We start from the raw sequence: 22662 nt of genomic DNA on the forward strand, positions 1-22662 counted from the left end.
GTAACCTGCATGGACGTCTGTCGTCGAACCGAATGCCGCCTCGCTGGCCTGCACGTAATTTATAACTCTGTCACCGAACTTATACCTGTGCCACATTCGCGGAAATTAACGCCATTTGAGTTGAGGCCTTCAATTCTTAACGTCACTAAATCTTGGTGTCCGTGACACACATCTATGTTTAATGGAATCAATTAAATGTGCGACGACGGTAGCTACAGTTCCATTTTGTTGCAAGCTTGTCAGAAAATGTTCGTTCAGTTGAAAGGATATTCTACAGAAAAAAAACGTATAAAGCGTCTTTATAGAAGTAACGCGCCTATTAGTACATAAATCATTCGACTGTACGAAAGCATTTCTTTATCGTTCGCTTTCGAGTGAACAGCAATTAGAAAATGGCACAACTTTTTGTTTTAATTGTTACAACCTTCTCGCATCTGTTCAGCTCCACACTTTGAACTAAGTAACTAATAAAGTTACCCTTTATAGCTGTAGCATTTGCTTTACACTCTCTGCAGTTATGTACAATGATGCAGTAAGCCCTGTTAAGCCTGCATTATTCATATATTTTTCGTAAGTAATAATACAGAACAGGTCTGTTTCACAGGATTCAGAAGCAGATTCTGCTACAGATGAAGATCCTGCTGATGCTCTGCGATATGACCTGCTGGATGGTGCATCCTTGTGCTCCAGTGATGACGAGGACTTGTCGCCCCAGCATGAACCCTCAGCAAACCAGACATCAGAACTGGTCAGTCTTTTCAGTAGTCTTACTCATGGGCACTATAGAGTCGTAAGGCAAGGATGGGCAAGTCCTTTCTCCTACCCAAAAAATTCAAAGTGGGACCTAATCCATTAATGAAAGGTTCATTCTTTCCTGGTTTTGTTCATGACACTTCTGCTTGTCATGAAGGATTGTTCGTTCCACATTTGTTTCACTTTATCAGCTGTTAGTTACAGGTCACCACAACACCCATACCATGCCTCCGCTCATGGTTGGCTGTCATTTTTGCGGTTATGTGCATTAAATTATTGTAGTTCTAGAAATTGACACGCATGTCTGTACGCAGCCCGGTTCTCGAGGTATTCAACTAAAATATAGTACATCTGTCTTGTCATATCCTCAGGTATTAAATGAGATATTCTGTCATTACTGAAAATTGCACTGTTCAAACAGATGACCATCCGCCCTTCCTTGTCTTAGCCCTTGTCATCCCCTGCACTCATTCAGGGAAAATGGAGAGGGCCAAAATGCCTGCTCATAATGTGACACTCCTGTTTATGAATCCATCTGTCCTGCCACCAACAGTCTCTAAACTGTACTGAGCATTGTTGCCACTAATTTAGAGTAGAATTACTTCAAAATATTTTGACTTCCTCACATAGTGCAATTCAACACAGTGACTTGTGAAAAAATGTAAACATGATTTGCATGTTACTTTTTATGAATCTACACAAATGCAGCATGTTGCAACCTGCACAGTGAAGGGTGCTGTGCTTACTCAATGTGAATTTACTGTCATTGCACTTAGCAAGCTGACTGATTAATACCCGTGTCACATGGGCACCCACGAACTCCTTCAGCATAAGGGAGCGCGAGACTTCCTAAGGGAGTTTGAGCTCAAAGAAGTTGCGGTCGTGTCACATGGCCAATAACAGGGTTTTAAATGTAGCCGCCAGAGGCGCATTCAGCGGTGTTTGTTTTTTGTACAAGTAAAAAAATGTTACTTCTAATTACACTCGTAGCTATTATAAGTAATGCTCTTTCCATAAGAATATTATCCAATTTGTTTGATGCGAAAGTCATGCACCTCATTAAGAATCAAAGTTTGCTCGCTAAACATAGCATTGCTGACAGCGACATTAGCCACCCTGTGCTCATGTGTGGTTTCCTTTGCAGCGCGACTAGCCACCAAAGCAGGCTCTGCGTTCTGCTACCCGAACTGCTGCAAACTATATCCAAAATGCAACATTTTGTGCATGGGGAATTTTGTGCATTTCGTGGGTCTTATTGCTACGATGAGGATTCACTGCACAGTGCCTTGTCTTGGCCTTTAACCTGATACTATTGCCGCCGCTGACCCAGCATTCCTGTGCAAGTCTCGGCATGGCAAGCCGGACCCGTGCGCATTCACATGCACGCTGCAAACTAGTTGAGCTGGTTCAAACTACCCCATGCAGTCGGGCTGACTCAGCCGGACTCGACGCTTATTCAGTCCGACCGGCTAGCGTTTACATGAACTCGACAGGCATATTCTAGCCCGACAAGCCGACTTGATGAGATTCTGTAGGGTTCGTGTAAACGCCCTAAAAGACTAGAAAAACATTGCGCCAAGCAGCCTAGGTCGAGAGTATTGTGTAGTAGTAAGCAACACTGTTGCTGAATTGTGCTTGAACTTTTATTTAATTCAAGAGAAACATTCTAAACACATGCAACATTAATTTTAATGCAAACAATAATGAAATCATCAGCTTTATGACAGCAAGTATGGGCACGAGAGGACTCACTTCAGCCGCCAAGGGAGATCGCCGATCTCCTTTGACCAAAAGCACCATTAAACTCCCTTAGCGGAAGGGCGACCATGTCAGACTGAGTTCATCTCCCTTGAGATAAAGACAACGAAGCTAAAAAGAGTTTGTGGGTGCCCATTTGACAGCAGTATAACGCAACCTGTGTCTCAATAACCACGGAACAAAATAGTGCAAGCAAAGCATTTGAGTATGGAAGCAGAAGGGAAAGGAACAGGTAAATGAGAATTCTTGTTGTGGCATAGCTTGCATCTATGTGCTTCTGTCTTTTCTTGCTTTAGCTTACTCTCCTCACAAGGCTGAACTTGCAGCTTTTACTGTGCACATAAACCGGTCAACCTGACAATTTTTATGTATTGTAATCCTGCATACAGGTGATGTGATGTATGACAGTTCAGTATTCAGGACTGTTTTTCTTATTTTGCAGGATGAGCCACTCTACCCTGGCTCACGTGTGACCGTTGGTGAAAGCATGGTGCTTATTCTTGGGCATTGCCTGCGGCATAACACCACTAAGGAGGCAACTGAGAGCCTTCTAAAGCTTATTGAAGCCCACGTGCCTGAGGAAGCTGCCATACCAACCTCGAAATATACCTTTTTTAAGCAATTTACAAATGCTAGGGAGAACGCCACATTACATTTCTATTGCCCGTCTTGCTCACTTTATCTAGGCGAGAGGCAGGCACAAGAATTACACTGTTCCACCTGTGGTGCTGATTTTGTTGTCGACACCCTAGAAAAAAAAGAAAACTATTTTCTTACATTCGACATTGCGAAACAAGTCGAAGACAAACTTTCGCTCGCTTCACTAAACTTTAAGTTGTTGCCTAAGCAGTTGTCTTATGATGTAGGCGAGGTAACGACAAGCCAGGGTTACCACAACCTGCCAATGTCTACTCATGACTTGTCAGTAACGTGGAATACAGATGGTGTTCCTCTTTACGAGTCATCTGGGTACAGCATATGGCCACTGCTTCTTCAAATAAATGAATTGCCCCAGAAAGTGAGGACAAAACACATGCTTCTAGCTGGGTTATGGTTTGGTCCCACAAAACCTAAAATGAATTCCTTTCTGAAGCCATTTGTTGAACAAATGAACATCCTTTCCAACAGCGGTTTCCAGTATACAGATGTGAAAGGAAATGTCCTAAAGGTGCGAATTTTTCCAGGGCCCTGTTGCGTTGACACAGTGGCCAGAGCCATGGTCATGAACATGAGCCAATTTAATGGTTCTTATGGCTGTGCATGGTGCATGCATGAGGGACAAGTTGTTAGGAAAGGCAGTGGTCATGTCCGCGTATACCCTGTTGTCTCTCCTCGACCAGCGCCCAGAACACACGAGACATTTTTGCGAAATGCTGCTAAAGCAGAGGCAACACTGCAAGTCGAATGTGGTGTCAAAGGTTCAAGCGTGCTGTTCGATTTGGCATTTTTTTCATTTCCAACAGGTTTCGTTGTCGACTACATGCATGCTGTGTGTGCTGGCTTTGTTAGGCACATGGCATGCATGTGGTTTGACACCTCCATGCTGTTTCCATACAGTCTTGGAGGCAAAATTAATGAAATCGACCAGCGGCTGCATCTCTTGAAACCTATCTGGGAGATTTCTAGGCTGCCGCGCTCACTTAAACTCCGAAAGTACTGGAAAGCATCAGAGTGGCGCAACTGGTTGTTGTTTTATTCTCCAGTAGTGCTCCATAAAATTCTGCCAAGAGCGTACTACAAGAATTGGTTGAAGTTTGTTAGAGTAATGCACTTTCTTCTTGCTGACACAGTCGCTGCAGAAAAACTCAAGGAAGCTGGCAGGACAATGTACGAGTTTGTGAGGGAGTACGAAGATCTGTATGGAATAGCACACATGACATATAACGCCCACCTTTTACTACACCTTGTTGCATCGGTGGAAGTATGGGGCCCATTGTGGAATTACTCAGCGTATTCATTTGAGGGCATGAATGGGCAGCTCGTTCAACTCGTAAATGGCACACGTTATGCTGGCTGGCAAGTGGTTGAGAAGTTTTATTTTCTGTCACACCTTCCCATCATATGGGACAAATGTTCCCACTTTGAGGATGCCCAGTCGAAGCACCGGCTAATGAAGTACTTTTTAAGGGGGTACAATCTGCGAAAGAACTCCGAGAGCACTGGTGGTGTCGTTTTTTTCGGAAAGGGAGAGACGGGTAACCGTGGCATCTCGTACAAAAAAGTGCTCATTGGCAGTTTCCTCTACTGCACGAAGGGCCTTGATAAGTCGCGCCGCCTTAACTCAGTCGTGTACATCAATGGTACATTTGGCCAGATCGAGAATATTTTGGCGACTTGTGTAGAGGGACATCGATCATGTACATGTGTTCGCCGTGTTGTCTTTCATTTGTGCAAACTTAAGGTTGCAAGAACATTTGTTGCCGATAACTTGAGTGGAACCATCATACATGAAGTTTGCACGACATCAGATAGAGTAGAGATGGCTTGTGAAAATCCACGGAAATGTATGTTATTGCAGTCATCGTCAAAGACATTTGTGTGCTGTGTTGCCAGCAAGTGCATTTTTGAAGCAACATAAAGATGTCCTTGCAAGAGGAGGGAGAGAGCCAGAAGTAAATTTTTATACTGAAGCACGAGCGGCGAAAATACTAAAATATCTCATTTGGAGCACATACTGCACTGTTTTTAGCACTATTTCGCAAAGCAACATCCTTCCATAAACTTAAGCTGGTAGAATTTCACGACAGTTTTGAATAAGCAAACAACCGATAGTATGAGTGCATTGCCTCTCAGGGAGACTACTTTGACGGTTATTAAATTCTAAGGATGATTAGAACGATAAGCGACTTAAAAAGACTAGCTCTACTTTTGTGTCCCTCTCATACTTGCTGTTGCAGCACACGAAGTACCATTGCTCATGCTGTTGCTATATGCTTTTCTGTTTTTGCTCCTTCTACATTCCCCTCAGAGTTGCTTGTGTTTTGTCTGTGGTAGGTGTAAGCTTGTTTCTATTGTTTCATACAGGGTGTCCCAGTTAACTTGGACAAAAATTAAAAAAAAAACGAGCTCTCGAGAAATCGTGCCGACTGCATAGCAGTGGCAGTCGTACGTACTTACAGCTAGTATTTTTTTATCACGAATTATTAATTCATTTATTTTAAATATTGAACTTGTTAATTATTGCTTGAATTGCAAACATATTAATTACAGTGTTTTAGGGCACCTTAAATAGCCTCCGAATCAAGCATTTATTTCATGCTGAACTGGTCCTGGTTGTTCTTTCCAAGAAAAAACAAAAGCCTGCGAAATAGATGCACACTCGCACGCTGTTACTCAAGCTCCTACAAGCAGCCATTGAAATAGGTATGGCTGCATTCTGTTATCGCCACATCGTACAAGGCTCCGCTACGCTTATCAATGCGTCAGTGGCGTGTTCTTTTGATGCCGCGACCATCACATAGTGTGAAGCCCTGTATCGAGCTGCCGCCGCTAGTAAAGCCGTATATCCATGGCTATTCACTTCGGAGCGCTTGTGTAGCAGAGCGCGTATCTATTTCGTATTTTGGATGTTTTGCGCGCTTTTGTTTTTTCTCAGAAAAACCAATGAGGCAAAGCTGAGCACCAAAATGCTTGATTCGGAGGTTATTTGAGGTGCCCTACAACTTTGTAATTGATATGTTTGCGATTCAAGCAATAATTAAAAAGTTCACTAATTAAAAGTAATTAATTAATACTTCGTGATGAAAACAATATTGGCCATAAGTACCTACGGCTACTGTGCAGTCGGTACGATTTCTCTAGAGCTCTTGGGTATTTTTAAAATCTTGGTCCAAGTTAACTGGGACACCTGGTATATAGGCTGTACACTATGTGTATACGTTTTTTATCTATAGGCCTGCAATTCAGTGCAACAGGTTCATGTATTTGTTTTCCTGTCATACAATTGTGCCTACACACAGGTTTATGAGAGTGCATTATTTTTGTGTTCATGTACAAGGTCTGTCCTAAAAGTAATGTCAGTAAGGCCATTATAAATAATTTATTGAATTTATCCTTACAAGTGTTTAAAAATCTTCCAAATACTCTCCTTTTGCGTCGATACATCGGTTCCAGCGAGCCTTCCAGCTCTCGAATGCGTTGCGCTAGTCCTCCTCCGGAATAACCTTTAATGCTGCAGTGCAAGCTGCTTTGATCCAGTCCACTGTCCCAAAATGCTTGCCTTTCAGGGGTGTTTTGAGGCACGGAAACAGAAAAAAGTCGGGGGGGAGCCTAGTCTGCATTGTACGGGGACTGGGGTATAGTTGACAACCCTGCTTTAACCAGGTAGTTGGTGATGATGAAGGTACTGTGGGCCAGCGCATTATCTTGGTGCAACTTCCAGTTGTCTGCGATGTCCGGCCGGATGCGTTGAACCCTGTGTTTCAGTCTTTTGAGGACTTCCACATAAGCTTTGGGGTTCACAGTGGTTCCAGGTTCTACAAACTAGTGATGAACCAGTACGTGGATGTAAAAAAACCGATGAGCATGATCTTGATCTTTGATTTGCTCATCCTGGCTTTCTTCTGGCGAGGGGATGAGTGTGTGTGCCCCTCTGATGATTGCCCTTTGGTCTTTGGGTCGTATTCAAATACCCAAGTCTGGTCACCTGTAATGACGTCCAGAAATGTTCGATCACGTTTGCACATGTTGAGCTTTTCTTGGCACATTTCAATGCGGTGTGACTTTTGGTCGTCAGTGAGCACTTTTGAAACCCTTTTTGCGCACACCTTCCGCATGCCGATATCCTTTGTAATGATTTCATGAACTTGAGTTTTTGGCATGTTTAGCATGTCGGCCATTAAATGAACACTTAATTGTCGGTCAGAGTTCAGCAGTTCCCTCACTCGCGTCACATTTTCATCCGTGGTGGTCGTGCATGGCTGTCCGGCGCGGTCTTCGTCGTCGACCTCTTCCCGGCCTTCCAAAAGGGCCTTGTGCCTCTGAAACACTTGCTGATCTGACTGGGCATGTTCTTTGTAAGCAGTCTTGAGCATAGTAACACTTCCCACAGCGGTCTTGCCAAGTTTCACACAAAACTTGATCGCAAATCTTTGCTCTAATGAGCGCAGCATTTCCACATGCACAAGAATGAAAAACAACTCTCACGGACAGGCCCGTCGTACACTCTCCGATACTCGGAGCATACTGAGAGGGACAGGCAGTCAGCGTCATTATGCAGGCACCCTGACTTATACATAATAGAAAATACATATTCTTGTTGACGCAATGCCCAATGTGCAAGTTGTGCAGCTGGGTCCTTCAAAGAGGAGAGCCAGCAGAGGGTGTGATCATCGGTTACGACGCAGAAGCTCCGACCGAAAAGGTACGGCCAAAATTTCGCGACCACCCATACAAGCGCGAGACATTCTCTCTCAGTAATGGAGTAATTTCGCTCGAGCGTGGAAAGAAGGCGGCTAGCGTAAGCGATGACACGGTCTTGGCCCTGTTGATGCTGAGCGAGGACAGCACCGATGCCATGACCACTCGCGTCAGTTCGTACTTCAGTGGGTGCAGAAGGGCCAAAGTGTGACAGAATTAAGGAAGTTGTAAGCCGCTCAGTCAGGGTAGAGAAGGCTTTCTCCTGCTGTGGTCCCCAAGAGAAAGAGGCGTCTTTCTTAACAAGGTCAGTGAGAGGGTGAGCAATGTCGGAATTTTTCACAGATCGCCGGAAATAAGAGCATAAGCCCAGAAAACTACGGACATCGTTTGTTGAGCAAGGTACAGGAAAATTTCGCACGGCGTGAACTTTCTGTGGATCAGGTTGTATTCCGGCGGTGTTTGCAAGATGGCCGAGCATGTTAATTTCACGGCGACTGAAATGGCACTTGGGAGTTTAGCTGAAGGCCAGCCCTGCGAAACACGGAAAGTATGGTTGTGAGGCGCCGCAGTTGGCTCTCAAAGTTTAGCGAAAACACAGTTGCATCATCGAGGTAACGGAGGCATGTAGACCACTTCAAGTCGCGCAAGAGAGAGTTCATCATGCGCTCAAATGTAGCTGGCGCATTGCATAATCCAAAGGGCATGGCTTTAAATTGGTACAGACCGTCCGGTGTGACGAAGGCGGTTTTCTCGCGGTCCATCTCAGCAACGCTAATCTGCCAATAGCTGGAGCGGAGGTCAATTTATGAAAAGTTTTGGGATCCGTGAAGGCAGTCCAGAGCGTTGTCAATGCAAGGCAGGGAATAAACATCCTTCTTTGTTATCCTGTTGAGGTGACTCAACGCAGAAGCGCCACAAGTTGTCTTTTTTCTTTACTAAGACAACTGGTGATGCCCATGAGCTACTGGAAGGTTCAATGATGTCCTTGTCCATCATCCTGTCTACCTCTTTCTGCATGATGGCCCTTTCTGTTGCGGAGACATGATATGGCCGCCTATGAATGGGGCTGGCGACACCGGTGTTGATGCGATGTGTGACAACAACTGTCTGGCCAAGTGGACGGTCATCCAAATCAAAGATGTCCCAAAAAATGACAGGAGGTGACGAAGAGCTGTTGTTTGGTCGGAAGGAAGGTCAGGGGCGCTCATCTTAGAAACATCGTCCGCAGGCGTCGAGTACGGAGGAGTGGGTGACAAAGGTCCTTTCGTACTGAGGAAGGATTCAGAGGTGAAAGAAGAAATCTCAAATTCTTCTAAAGTAGTGGTATGCGCTATGGCGATACCGTGTGGCAGCACATGCGATGAGAATCCAAAATTCAGGATGGGCACGCGTGCGCGGTTTTCGCGGATACGGATTAAGGTGCTCGGTAGGGCAATATTGCGCAACAAAACCACGTCAGTAAGCGGCGACACGTATGGGAGGACAGGGCGTCAGGAGGACATTTGTAGCCGCCTGTGGAGACAGCCTTGCAAACTCAGCAAAACGTAAGTGGTGTGAAGCACAAGTAGTTGTGTCGGCAGGAAGCGGCAGATCCAACTGTACAACACCTGCGGAGCAGCCAATTTGGGCAGAGTGTTTCGAAAGGAAGTCGAGGCCAAGAATTAGGTCGTGCGGACAGTGTTCAAGGACGATAAACAGAACAATGGTATAATGGCCCCCAAATGGTCACACGTGCTGTGCACATTCCAAGGACAGGTGAAGCCTTCGGCGGAGAGCAGCCCTCATAACTGAAAGCTGCACTCCTGTATCAACGAGAGATCTAACAGGAACGCCATCAACTTCAATGTCCAGTAGGTTTCCACATGTAGGCAGGGTCAACAGAGGATATGTGGGCCGGGTCGGAGTTGCAGCTTCACCTCCGGGAGCTGCACCGCCTAGTTTCCCGAAGTGAAGTAACCGGTTGCAGAAGGGGATGAAGAGCGGTGAACGAGGCAAACAGGACCTACGACCTTGCGGAGATGGGGAGCGGCCTGATCTGGGTGAAGCACTGTCGGCGTTGATGTTCCTACTCAGCGTATAGGGCGAGAAAGTAAGACTGTCTGGTACTTGGCGGTAGCGACTTGGAAACAACCACCGAGGAGGCAACGACCAGTGGTTGTGGCAATGACGGGCGATGTGTCCAACAGCGGAACAATTAAAACAGATGGGTTTATCATCCGCTGTGCGCCAGTCAGGGTTGCGACGGAGTGGCGAAAAGCTTTGCGTCTGGGAGCGAGCGGCCAGGGAAATCTGGTAGGTGTTTGTATGGCGGACGGAGCAGAGAGATGGAATGCCCAAACTTGCTATTTCCTCCCGAACGACCGCTTGTATAAGGGAGATAGCGGGCACGCTTTCGCGGCAGTCGGAACGAACTGGAGCCGGAGCCATGGCCTCAAGCTCACGGCGAACGATGCACGTGATATCTTCCAGTCCTGTGGGCCTAACGAACTGCGGTGGTATTGGGCAATTGGTCAGAAGTTTGAGCGATGCGGCGGCCCTTCGCTTGTTCGAAGCGCCGGCACTCCTTTATAATTGCATCCACAGTGGCACAATCCTTACACATCAGAAGATTGAAGGCATCGTCTGCAATACCTTGCAGTATGTGACCAATCTTGTCTGCCTCGGTCATGTTGTTATCAGCCTTGCGACAGAGGGCCAGCACCTCCTGTGTGTACACGACATAGGATTCTGTGGATGTCTGAGCGCGGCACGCAAGTTCTTTTTTTGCTGCCAGCTGACGACCGACAGGTCTGCCAAACAGGTCTCGCATTTTTTCTTTGGAGACATCCCAGTTCGTTAGGTCAGCTTCGTGTGTGTCGTACCATTGCTTTGCAGTTCCTCTTAGATAAAATGTCACATTTGCTAGCATCATTGTTGGATCCCACCTGTTGTTGTCCCACACTCGCTCGTACATCGTAAGCCAGTCCTTGACGTCGGCGTTGTCCGTGCCACAAAATGTCCCTGAGTGCCTCGGATGAGTGAGGATGACCGTTGGCACGGCCTGCTGAGGCGTTGTCGCTTGTGTCAGTTGATTTGCCATTGTGGCGGCAGGTAGATGTGCTCTCAGGCTAGTGCTCTCGTACAATTTATTGAATGTTTTCCTTCAGATCGTTAAGTCTGCCTTGTTCAAATCAAGTAAATTGTAACATCACTGTGAATTAGCTATAAAAAACTTGTTTATGTCACAGAAATGTTGATTTTTTAGTATTTTGCCATAGCAGTAACACATAAATTATGTGTGCATACATTTGTGGTTCTCTAACACTTGTTAGATTTTAGTGTGTGACATGTCTGTACTTATAATGTACTTAGTTGACTTGCCTGTGCACATAAATTTGATTTCAGTGTTTCTGCTATATCTTATGTGTTTGTTGGAAAATTAGTGTGCTCAGTTTGAAATCTTTACCTGAAGAGAATAACTACAGGTGCATCTTGTATATATCTACTTCAAGTATGTATCGCCGATAACACATTGCCTGAAGTGGGTGCCAAATAAATGTGATGTTTGCCTCTATTTCTGTCTTCATTGCTTTGAAGGATAAAAATCTCATCAAGCTGCGAACTAGCACCTTTTAGTTCAGGTGCAAGCTTTTGTATTGTAAATGAATGAATGTCAAATAAAAATTGATTGATTGATGTTTATATAGCTACCTTATTATTAGCCTATGTCGTGAGAACCTTTTTCGTTATCGCAGGCCTGTGTGACCTGTATACTGATCTGGTAAGCTTTTCTGTAAGCTTGCTGGAGTATATGCAAACCTTCTGTAGATCACACTTTTTTTTTTATTTATGGGACCACTAAGGGTTAGCTGATGGACATGCTTCAGATGCGCCATGGGCTATTAAAATCTGCTTTAATTTGGACATGCCTCTAGACATGCTAGGAATGGGCACTCCAGTTTTAGCAAGAATCGTGTTCAGCACCAGGTTAACCTTGGAGTTCTACTGATCGAACAAGTTTTGGTAGATGCAAGCATGCATGGTTTGTAACTAGCATCTGGTGCGAGACTGAGTGTTGAATAACCATGTATAGGTCACTTTCATCCAGGCTGTGACTTGACCCATAGTACAACTGCTACATTTAATGCAACTTACATAGCCACTACTTTATTTCAATTAATATTAATTGCTTTAGGTTACGGCCATTGTCAGACTGTTTGTAGCAATCGGTGACAAAGTTGAAAACTGTAAAACTAACCGTAATGACAAAATGTGTTGTGGTTCAGAATATATGTATATACACTGCATGGGCACAGACAAGTCTGCAGGCTGTCTGTACGGTATCGATCTGCAGACTAAGTCTACGTGGAGGTGACTGGTGGGTGACTCAAGGGTGACTGAAAGATCATATTTACCTATTTAATCGTAATTACAAGATGTGCAATCTTTCAGAATATATATATATATATATATAGACACACTCGCTGGGCATGCATATTACAGACGGGTCGATCTACTTGCCGTCCACACAATGTCTGCAGACTAGGTCTACGTGGAGGTGACTGGTGGGTGACTCATGGGTGACTGAAAGATCAAACCTATTTAACCGTAATTATAAAAAGTGTAATGGCTCAGAATATATGTGTGCGTGTATATATATATACATATATGCACTCACACTCATTGGGCATGCATATTACAGACAAGTCTACTTGCCGTCCACACAATGTCTGCAGACAATCTGCAGACTAGGTCTACATGGAGGTGACTGGTGGGTGACTCACGGGTGACTGAAAGGTCAAACCTATTTAACCGTAAATATAAAAAGTGTAATGGCTCAGAATATATGTGTGCGTGTATATATATATACATATATGCACTCACACTCATTGGGCATGCATATTACAGACAAGTCTACTTGCCGTCCACACAATGTCTGCAGACAATCTGCAGACTAGGTCTACATGGAGGTGACTGGTGGGTGACTCATGGGTGACTGATAGGTCAAACCTATTTAACCGTAATTATAAAATGTGTAATGGCTCAGAATATATATGTGTGTGTATATATATATACATATATATATATATATATACACGCACTCGCTGGGCATGCATATTACAGACAAGTCTACTTGCCGTCCACACAATGTCTGCAGACAATCTGCAGACTAGGTCTACGTGGAGGTGACTGGTGGGTGACTCAGGGGTGACTGAAAGGTCAAACCTATTTAACCGTAATTATAAAATGTGTTATGGTTCAGAATATGTTTGTATATATAGATACATATATATATTTACACACACACTCACTGGGCACGCATATTACAAACAAGTCTACTTGCAGTCCGCACGGTGTCTGCAGACATTCTGCAGACTTAGTCTACAGAAAGGTCGAGTCTACAGATAGGTGACAGGGGTGACTGATAGGTGACTCATGAGTGACTGAAAGGTCAAACCCATTTTTGTAAGGGCGTATCGAATGGCTTTTTTAGCTAGTTCGTCTGCGTATTCATTTCCAATGTTTCCACTGTGACCTTTTATAAACGTTAATATTATTTTATGGTTCTTGTTTACTTTTCTAATTGTTTCCTTAATTTTGTATATATATGGATTTAAGTTGTCTAGATTGCTAATTCCTTGTAATGTTGATAGACTATCTGTTAAAATTTGATGGCTAGCTGAGTTATTCTGGGAAGTTATATATTCTAATGCTTTTGTAATAGCTACTGCCTCTGCTTCAAAGTTATTACTATATTTTGGCAAGGAATATTGCTTAGTGTCTATTATTTTTTGTGATTTTATGACTACAAAAGCTGATCCAGCTCCGTATTCGTTAGAGGAGCCATCTGTAAAAATGTCATATTCGGCGTCTTTAGTTGGATTCTTATTAAAACTGAATTTGTATTTGTTAGTGGGATGAGTTTCCCATTTATCAATCTTGTGTGTTATTTTAGTGCGATCGAATATTTTATTGTTCCAAAGAAATTCTTTTCCATTGTTGATAATATTGCGCATTTCTATTTCCTTTTCTATTTTTAAATGAACCGGTGGCAAATTTGCTAAAACATTTAATGCATTATTGGATACAGTTTTATACGCCTTTGTTATTGATAATAAGGGTTTTCTTTGTATTGATTTTAATCTTTTAAGAAGAATGTTGGTGGCTTTGTACCGTACTGGTGCTGCGTATGTTATTGTTCTTTCAGTTCCTCTTATATATATTTCGCGAAGTTGTTTATTCTTAATTCCTCTGTTATTGCCTGTAAACTTATTTAAACCAATTGTTAGGTTAGTTACCTTCTCTTTTATATAATCTAAATGTGGTATGAAGGAAAGTTTTTCATCTATTATTAGTCCCAATATTTTCATTTGTTGAACCATTTTGATTTTTTCATTTCCTAACTTAAGTATTGGAGGACTTTTTGAATACTTTCCTTTTAATATCATGAATTCCGTTTTCGCCGTATTGAATTCAATATTTTTCTTTTTACCCCATTCATGTATTATGTTTAAGGTTTCAGTTGCTTTATCTTGAAGATTTCTTTTGGATGTTCCTTTTATTATAATGGTTAGATCGTCCGCAAATGCTTGGACATACGTTTTTGCTGGATACTTTTTTACGAGAACATCAGTCATCATTATTGTCCAAAATAATGGACTTAAAGGGGATCCTTGTGGTGATCCTTTCTTTAAATTGTATGTCTTTTCTATGTCTCCATTTTTGTATAATATTCTTCGATTTGTCATTACAGCTATGATTAATTTTATTAGGTTATTTGGACATTCGTTTTCTTCTAGATATTTTAAAATTTCATCTTTATCGATAGTATTAAATGCATTTTTAATATCGATATTATTAATGCTACTTCTTTGTCCAATATGGCTTGATCTAACTTTTCCTTGATATTTTCTAATGCTTGTGTTGTTGAAGTTGCATGTTTAAAACCATATTGGTTTATAAGGAATAGTCCTTTCTTGTTTAAAAAATAGTATAGGCGATCTTTAAGTAGTTTCTCTAGAATTTTGCCAAATATTGAATTTATTGCTATTGGTCCAAAATCTGACGGAGTAAGTTGGTTTTTCTTTTTCGGAATTAATATTATTTTCGATATTTTCCAACTTGCTGGAAAGTGTCCTGTCTTCAAGCAGCTATTGAAAATATTTACAAAGAATGTACTCGTATTTTGATAAATGAATTGTATAATTTCGGTTGTTTAATTATCTGGTCCTGGGGAAACATCTTTCTTAGTGGTAAGTTTGGTACCCAACTCTGGATCGTTTGCAATGTAATCCTTCAGTCTGTCGAGGCCTGTTTTTGAGGAAGACATGATGACCATTCCTTCTTTTCCCGGTCTCATTTCGGGTTCCTGGACTCCCAACTCCTGCGGGTTGATCTTCTTTTTGATGACTTTACCTATCTCCTCTTTGTTCAGCTTTTCTGATTTTATAATCATTGCCAGTTTGGGTTTGTTTTTTTGGTTTTCTTTGATGGTTTCGTCAAAGAGGTCAGGCGTTTCTACGTTCTGTCCCCCTGCTTTGTTTTGGCCTGTCACCACTGTTGAGTAGGTTGGCCTTTCTGTCTTCTGATTCTGTTGACTTTCAATTGCTCCTTGGAGCCTTGCCACTTCATGTGTGCCGTCCAGTGTTAGACTTTTTAGCTTTGTAAAGTCTGTCAGAAGCTTGTCCAATAGTGTTTCTTTTTCTTCTACGTCGGTTGCCAGGACTAGCAAAGTTTTCATAAACGATCTGTCTATCTTCGACCGTTTTTTCAATGTGTTGTTCAAACTTGTAGCTTCGGTTGCTGTCTCTTGATAATGTGTTTCATCTTGCCTGGACTCTACCAGGTTCTGTGATCGCTGTTGTACTGGTTGTGTATCACTTGCGATCTTTGTCCCTGTTTCTTGCAGTTGTTTTCCCACTGTCAGCTTCTTTCCTGGTGATTTACTTGTTTCCTTCCTCATTGGTCGTTGCGTGAATTCTGCTTCCTCCCATGAGTCGGGGATGTCCTCTTCGGAAGTCCAGTCATCCTCAAAATTTGATTTGTCTCCTAGCGCTTCCATGTTGTCTGGAGCTTTCTTCAAGTTCTGCAGTGTCGTTTGTTTCGAAGTGTTTTCATTCCCTTTCATTTTCGTGCCTCCTGCTCCTGGCTGTGCTTTGGATGCAAAGTTGAATTGCTTCTCTTTGCTCTCCCGGATTTCGGAGTGTCCACCTGGACCGGGTGTTCTCATTTGGTTTTTTTCATCACTCTTCTTTTTCGCCATTTCTCTGTCCGTGAGTTTGGTATCTTTCAAGATGTTCTACTGAGTTGTACTCAGGTCACTTTCTGTGATTTTATCGAGTTCTTTGTCGCTCCACTCTGTTTTCTTTTTCCGAATTGCCCCTTTTAAAATTGGGGATGCTTCACTGCCAAGTTTCTTGTTGCGTATGGTTACATCATTTACTTTGTGCTTGGCGCATATGCACTCGTAAAATATTCACAATTGCCCCTTTGCAAAATTGGGATGCTTCCCTGCAATGCCTAGAGTTGTCTTTCAAATACTCGATCTTCTTTGATTTAAGTTGTCCCTACTCTAGTGCTTCTTCTCCTTTACAAACCATGGATACCTCACCACATGGCTTCGAAGTTGTTGGTGCTCTAAAGCTCTTGACGTTTGGCTCCTTTGTCCGCGCTCTTAGCAGACTGTGGCCCCCAACATGGCAGCCCACACAAAGAGACAGCAAAAAACACCACTTCTTGCATGCAAATTCTGGCAATTAGGCAATTGATCTCAGCAAACTCATGCTTGGGAGTTGTTCCTGGGGGTTTGCAGGATGTGTTCGAATAAATATTTTCTGTCTACTGGCCTTATTTAGGACGGATGAATAAGGATTCAACTGCTATATATTCCTTTGTTTGGAACGGTCTCGGTTTGTTTATCTCACTTTAAATTAAGAAATATGCAAATCCCTGGAATATTTACTCAAACTATTGTTGCAGTTATGCGGGCTATCATACAACGAAGCTGTGAATGTAATTCTAAGTTTATATGTGGAGTATTTAACCAGATGTCATCGGATTAATCTCGGTTGTTTTCTACAACCGGCAATTGCCTGTATGGGCTCCTACACGTGGGATTTGAAAACTTCTCGTTATTCACAAAATATGGATTCGATCTTTATAATTTTGCTATGCCTATGCTCCTGAGATATTAGCGAAGCTTTATTGATAGTTTTCAAGTGATTTGAAAAGGATTTACTCACTTTTTTTGGCCCAAAAAGCAGGAGCCTTGTGACCGCAGGTCCGCTCGCCTGGCCCCCTGGTGGCAGAACTAGTAAGTAGATAGGGACAGTGGGAATCTCCTTAATCCATTCATGTGCGTCACTAATTAGATGACGAGGCATTTGGCTAGTTACGTGATATTTCCCCCTCAGGTGTTCGAGGGGGTCTAGCCGGGCTACCGGTGGCGTTTCTAGCTATAGGATTCACCTATAGCGTTAGTTGTGCCCAGAATTTATCCAGGCAGCAACAGGTGGACCGAGGTCCACAAAGCATCCTTTCTTGCCAGTTCTCCGGTAGCCCAACGTCCAGCCTGGTGCAGGGTTCACCCTTTCTTAAGCTGCAGTTGAGCAAGAGCCAGTTCAGCCGCCTGTGTCGCTTATAAGCGACCCATGCTGACAGGGGTCCAGCTAACGTTTTCCCTGTATAGCTGACTGGATTGCCGCAGCTAAGGCAGATCCACTTGCCTTGGGCACATTCCCTGCACCGGGTCCGCAGGAGGGGGGTAGACACCCGCGCGTTTTGCCGGGTGCCGAGACTTTTTGGGCTCCGGTTTTTCCCCCCTCTCTGCCACCGCAGCCCTCCGACTCCAGGCTGCGGCTAGAGCTCCCCCGCTTAGCCGTGCGAGCCTCCGACTCCACTCGCACGTTGCCCGTGACGCACCCCTAGGAGGTGGGGAGAGCTCAGATCCAGAGGCCGCGACTCCACCCAGGCTGGATTACACGGACACGCCACAATCCGCATCGTTCAGGCACCTCTGGACCATGAATGGTCGCCGGCCTTTCCCTTAGCTGACTTACGAGATGAATCGACTGCCGCACTGTGGCCTCCAGTGGACTGGATTACAGGGGCGCGCAACCAACCCCCGGCCCTAACAGTGCGGTTTAATTCTCATTGAACTCTCTCAAGGACGCCATTCCGTGCTGAGGCCTCCGTGCAGCTAGATCACAGGGGTCCGCCAAGCCCCCCGGCCACTTCAGGCTGGTCTGGGAAATGCTCATGCCATGCTATCGCCGCCCTGACGCAGGCTTACAGAGGTCCGCCACGACCCCCAGCGGATCTTGAACCGCTACAGTCTGAGCTCAGTCAGTCACTCATTCCATGCTACCGCCGCCCTGTCGCAGGCTTACAGAGGTCCGCCACCACCCCCGGCCGATCTTGAGCCGCTACAGTCTGAGCCAGGGTCGTCATACCATGCTGAGGCCTCCATGGCTGGATTACAAGGGTCCACTACAACCCCCGGCCGCTTCAATCTTTGGTCTGCGTTCACCGCTTGGGAATGCCCTGGTGAACTTCGCCCTGGTGACTGTCCTTGATTGTAAGTCGGTTGGTAGAGTAACGGCCGACATTCATTCATTCGTGAGTGAAACGATCAACGCCTTGCCCCCAGGCGATAGGTTACAGAGACTCGCCACAAGTCCCCGGCATGGACCAGCCATGGCACTGTACATTGCCACACACTTCAAGCGCCAAGAGAGTCATAGTTACTCCCGCCGTTTACCCGCGCTTTTTTGAATTTCTTCACGTTGACATTCAGAGCACTGGGCAGAAATCACATTGCGTCAGCACCGTCAACGGCCCTCGCAATGCTTTGTTTTAATTAGACAGTCGGATTGCCCCGGTCCGTGCCAGTTCTGAGTTGGCTGTTTTCTGCCGGCCGAAGCAAGAACCTCAGGCGCGAAGCCCACGGAAAATGCACAGCTGTGGCTTTCCACAGGAAGGTCCCGACGCTGGTCCGGGCTCGGCCGCACCGCTTATTACGGCGGCGAGCCTCGCCCAGTCCCGGTGCAGTGCCGTTCCTGCTTCTGGACCCCAGCCCGACCGGCTCAGCCCTCAGAGCCAATCCTTTTCCCAAGGTTACGGATCCGTTTTGCCGACTTCCCTTACCTACATTGGTCTATCGACTAGAGGCTGTTCACCTTGGAGACCTGCTGCGGATGTGGGTGCGGTCCGGCACGAAAATCACACTCCCTCACTCGGATTTTCAAGGGCCGACAGGAGCGCACCGGACAGCGCAAGAGCCGCACTGCTCTACGGAGCCACCGTCCCTATCTCGGGGTGAACCCATTCCAGGGACTCGATCTCCTTACAGAGAAAAGAAAACTCTTCCCGGGGCTCCCATCGGCGTCTCCGAGCTGGTTTGCGTTGCCGCACTGGGTCCCGAAGGACCGATCTCCGTAGCCGGGTTTGGGACTGTTAACGCGATTCCCTTTTGGTTCCAGCGGGGCGTCTCCGATTCACAGACTGAGCTGCACAAATGCGCCCGCTTCTGAAAGGATTTCTCCTTTCCCTAAGGACCGACTGACCCATGTTCAACTGCTGTTCACATGGAACCCTTCTCCACTTCAGTCCTCAAGGTTCTCACTTGAGTATTTGCTACTACCACCAAGATCTGTACCAGCGGCGGCTCCAGGCGGGCTCACGCCCGACACCTTGAACGCCCACCGCTGCGGCCCTCCTACTCGTCGCGGCTTAGCACCCCCACATTTCGTGCTTTTCTGCCGGCGACGGCCGGGGATAGGCGCGACGCTAGAGCGCCATCCATTTTCAGGGCTAGTTGCTTCGGCAGGTGAGTTGTTACACACTCCTTAGCGGATTCCGACTTCCATGGCCACCGTCCTGCTGTCGTAAGTAACCAACACCCTTCATGGGTTCTCATGAGCGTCCCGACTCGGGCGCCTTACCCCGGCGTTTGGTTCATCCCACAGCGCCAGTTCTGCTTACCAAAAGTGGCCCACTTGGCACTCTCATCGCAGCGGGAGGCCTCAACCCAGAAGGTCTCCCGTACACCCATTGAAAGTTTGAGAATAGGTTGAGGACGTTTCGACCCCAATGCCTCTAATCATTCGCTTTACCAGGTGTGACTGCTCTCACATCGAGCGCCAGCTATCCTGAGGGAAACTTCGGAGGGAACCAGCTACTAGATGGTTCGATTGGTCTTTCGCCCCTATACCCAGGTCGGACGATCGATTTGCACGTCAGAATCGCTTCGGACCTCCACCAGAGTTTCCTCTGGCCTCGTCCTGCCCGGGCATAGTTCACCATCTTTCGGGTGCCAACGTGTGCGCTCTCGCTCCGCCCCGGCGACGAGTGAGCGCCTGGGACGGGCCGTTGCTGCTCCCTTTTTCGGACCCCTGTGCGGTCCGGGATCGCAACGCAGCCCGCAAGGGGCCTTCACGTTTCATTGCGCCATTGGGTTTCGAGAGACCCATTGACTCGGGCACATGTTAGACTCCTTGGTCCGTGTTTCAAGACGGGTCGGGTGGGTTACCGACCTACTAGCCGCAAACCACGATAGCGCCTTCGCGGGAGAATTGCCCCGCTCGCAGCGGCTTCTCGCCGGCCAACCCGCCGCCTCGGGACCAACCCGGACGACAGGAGACGACAAGCTTGCCCAGCGGGTTCTCCGCTCCGTTTCCGGAGGGCGTCATCGTTCGGGCCTCCCGACAGCCGGGAGAAGCCCATGGGACCTGGACGGGGTGACGAACTTCTCGTGCACGGCGAGGTATAACTCCCGCGTGCCGTCCCCGAAGGGACGGGCAGGTCACCTCCATAGCCGGACTCAAAGTCGTACTTTTCCCATTGACCCGCGTCCGTCGCGGCGTTCTACCGGCGGTGGGAAGTGCGCACCCTGGAGACCGCGTCTGCGTGCCAGCAGCCGGAACAGCCCCCCGAAGGGGGCCGTTTACCCGACGCCGCCGGCTCCGCGGTATTCCGGAGACTGAATCCCACCGCTTTCGAGCTTCGAGGGCCCACCCGTTTTACTCTAAGCGGTTTCACGTACCCTTGAACTCTCTCTTCAAAGTTATTTTCAACTTTCCCTCACGGTACTTGTGAACTATCGGTCTCTCGGTCGTATTTAGCCTTACATGGAGTTTACCACCCACTTAGGGCTGCACTCTCAAGCAACCCGACTCACGGGAGGCTTCATCCCGGGCGCGCAACGGCGGAGACGGGCCTGGCACCCACTCTGGGACAAGCCCCTGTCAGGGGGACTTGCACCGTCGCAAACACCCGAGAACGTCGCCTCCCATACACCACATTTCCCGCCCGCCTGCAAGGACGGGGGATTCGGTGCTGTGCTCGGTCCCGTTTTGCTCGCAGCTACTCGGGGAATCCCTGTTGGTTTCTTTTCCTCCGCTTAGTGATATGCTTAAATTCAGCGGGTTGTCTCGCCTGATCTGAGGTCGACAACGGATACATCGCTTTCGCCCATTCCAGCACGACCGAGTACGACGCCCTGCCACGTCCTTACGGACGAGGCTGGCAGGCGGCACAACGCCTGCGCGCGTGCGTCATACGAGCGGTACGCCGAAAAGGACTCGACACGTTCGAAAACCCAGCGCCAACCGAGTACTACGCCCTACCACGTCCTTCGCCCAACACGGAGCTACTTATAGACGAGGCTGGCAGGCGGTGAACCGCCTGCGCGCGTGCGGCGAACCGCCTGCGCGCGTGCGGCGGAAGAGCAGTTGCGTGGTAAGCGACCGTGTCTGAAGCCCAAACACCACCGAGGCAAAGATCGCCTTAGCAGCGCGCCGCTTCAGCGGGCACCGCAGGGGCAACTAAAACCTGGCGGGAGGCATCGTCTCGTGTAGCGTCGCCCCTGCCCCAACTGGAGTGGCCCTGTCTTTAGGGGACAGAGACTGCGAAGCACTTGGACCGACGGCGGACTACGACGGAACGCTTCAGCTCCGCCAACGGGGCACCCACGCTCTCGAAGGAGACATTTTCCGTTTCGCGGCAATTCTCCGCCGTGCCGTGACTCTTCTCGCTCGCAGACGGCGCTGTCGCGTCGAACCGCTTTCGGGGGCCACCCTTCACCTCCCCGCTCCTCGCAAGAATCTGCCGATTCCCATTCCTGCGACGAAGCCCGGAAGGGCGCCCACACAGCTGCGGTGACGTGAACGAGCGACCAGCTCTGGAGCTCGACGTACTTCGAAGGCAAACAACGCAAATTGCGATCGCGCTGGCTTTGCGCACGGCGCGGGAATCGGCCGGCGTTTCATTCCCAAGTTTTCCGTGCACGCAAGCGTGCGCTTCCGACTCTCTCGCAAACGTGCGCGCTACATGGCAACAGACGTTCGCGCCTCGTGCTTGGACCGCCTTTCCCTGCAGGTATCCGACTCCATCCTGCGGCGGTCTTGCTAGAGGCGCGCACTCGACACGCTGCAGTAGTAACGCCTCGTTTCCGTCTCTTCGAAGAATTGGCACAACGGTTTGCCACCGTCTCCCTCTCGTGAGGCCGCTGGCGCGTGGCTTTAGCGCTCAACGTACTGTCCATGATGCCGACGCGGTCAAAACGAGTCGACGGACGCACGTTGCCTGTGCGCCGAAGTCTCTTGATATGTGATCCGACCCTCAGACAGACGAAGCCAAGGGAAGACCCAAGGCCGCAATGTGCGTTCAAAGAATCAGTGCTCAGTGTGTCCTGCAATTCACACCAAGTCTCGCAGCTGGCTGCGTTCTTCATCGACCCGAGAACCGAGTGATCCACCGCTTAGAGTCGTGAAAAATAGTTTGTTCAATTCAGTACAGTACAACCAGGGTTTTAGG

The 22662-nt window shown here is 47.0% G+C and overlaps 1 non-coding gene across 1 annotated transcript; it reads right to left on the reverse strand.

The window, feature by feature from the left end:
- Window positions 1-22461: 22461 nt before the first annotated feature.
- On the reverse strand, window positions 22462-22614 carry LOC140213865 (5.8S ribosomal RNA). The gene has a single exon (XR_011890854.1). It is a non-coding gene; the product is annotated as a 5.8S ribosomal RNA (ribosomal RNA).
- Window positions 22615-22662: the final 48 nt, after the last annotated feature.

Source organism: Dermacentor andersoni, chromosome 10 (assembly GCF_023375885.2).
Source record: "Dermacentor andersoni chromosome 10, qqDerAnde1_hic_scaffold, whole genome shotgun sequence".
NCBI lineage: Eukaryota > Metazoa > Arthropoda > Arachnida > Ixodida > Ixodidae > Dermacentor > Dermacentor andersoni.